The sequence below is a fragment of the Salvelinus fontinalis genome, chromosome 36, assembly GCF_029448725.1.
Source record: "Salvelinus fontinalis isolate EN_2023a chromosome 36, ASM2944872v1, whole genome shotgun sequence".
In the NCBI taxonomy this organism is placed as follows: Eukaryota; Metazoa; Chordata; class Actinopteri; order Salmoniformes; family Salmonidae; genus Salvelinus; species Salvelinus fontinalis.
Genome location: NC_074700.1, coordinates 32812580 through 32814792, shown reverse-complemented (window position 1 = coordinate 32814792; position 2213 = coordinate 32812580).

Genomic DNA, 2213 nt, shown 5'->3' with positions numbered 1-2213 from the left:
TAACACAATACAATAGACCAGGGTAACAGGACACAGGACATGCAGGTTAACACAATACAATAGACCAGGGTAAACAGGACAGGCAGGTTTACACAATACAATAGACCAGGTTAACAGGACAGGCAAGTTAACACAATACAATAGACCAGGGTAACAGGACACAGGACAGGCAGGTTAACACAATACAATAGACCAGGGTAACAGGACAGGCAGGTTAACACAATACAATAGACCAGGGTAACAGGACACAGGACAGGCAGGTTAACACAATACAATAGACCAGGTTAACAGGACAGGCAGGTTAACACAATACAATAGACCAGGGTAACAGGACAGGGAGGTTAACACAATACAATAGACCAGGGTAACAGGACACAGGACAGGCAGGTTAACACAATACAATAGACCAGGGTAACAGGACACAGGACAGGCAGGTTAACACAATACAATAGACCAGGGTAACAGGACAGGGAGGTTAACACAATACAATAGACCAGGGTAAACAGGACAGGCAGGATAACACAATACAATAGACCAGGGTAACAGGACAGGCAGGTTAACACAATACAATAGACCAGGGTAACAGGACACAGGACAGGCAGGATAACACAATACAATAGACCAGGGTAACAGGACAGACAGGATAACACAATACAATAGACCAGGGTAACAGGACAGGCAGGTTAACGCAATACAATAGACCAGGGTAACAGGACACAGGACAGGCAGGATAACACAATACAATAGACCAGGGTAACAGGACAGGGAGGTTAACACAATACAATAGACCAGGGTAAACAGGACAGGCAGGATAACACATACAATAGACCAGGGTAACAGGACAGGCAGGTTAACACAATACAATAGACCAGGGTAACAGGACAGGCAGGTTAACACAATACAATAGACCAGGGTAACAGGACAAAGGACAGGCAGGATAACACAATACAATAGACCAGGGTAACAGGACAGGCAGGATAACACAATACAATAGACCAGGGTAAACAGGACAGGCAGGATAACACAATACAATAGACCAGGGTAACAGGACAGACAGGATAACACAATACAATAGACCAGGGTAACAGGACAGGCAGGTTAACACAATAGAATAGACCAGGGTAACAGGATAGGCAGGTTAACACAATACAATAGACCAGGGTAACAGGACAGGCAGGATACCACAATACAATAGACCAGGGTAAACAGGACAGGCAGGATAACACAATACAATAGACCAGGGTAACAGGACAGACAGGATAACACAATACAATAGACCAGGGTAACAGGACAGGCAGGATAACACAATACAATAGACCAGGGTAAACAGGACAGGCAGGTTAACACAATAGAATAGACCAGGGTAACAGGATAGGCAGGTTAACACAATACAATTGACGAGGGTAACAGGACAGGCAGGTTAACACAATACAATTGACGAGGGTAACAGGACAGGCAGGTTAACGCAATACAATAGACCAGGGTAACAGGACAGACAGGATAACACAATACAATAGACCAGGGTAACAGGACAGGCAGGTTAACGCAATACAATAGACCAGGGTAACAGGACACAGGACAGGCAGGATAACACAATACAATAGACCAGGGTAACAGGACAGGGAGGTTAACACAATACAATAGACCAGGGTAAACAGGACAGGCAGGATAACACATACAATAGACCAGGGTAACAGGACAGGCAGGTTAACACAATACAATAGACCAGGGTAACAGGACAGGCAGGTTAACACAATACAATAGACCAGGGTAACAGGACAAAGGACAGGCAGGATAACACAATACAATAGACCAGGGTAACAGGACAGGCAGGATAACACAATACAATAGACCAGGGTAAACAGGACAGGCAGGATAACACAATACAATAGACCAGGGTAACAGGACAGACAGGATAACACAATACAATAGACCAGGGTAACAGGACAGGCAGGTTAACACAATACAATAGACCAGGGTAACAGGATAGGCAGGTTAACACAATACAATTGACCAGGGTAACAGGACAGACAGGATAACACAATACAATAGACCAGGGTAACAGGACAGGCAGGATAACACAATACAATAGACCAGGGTAAACAGGACAGGCAGGATAACACAATACAATAGACCAGGGTAACAGGACAGACAGGATAACACAATACAATAGACCAGGGTAACAGGACAGGCAGGATAACACAATACAATAG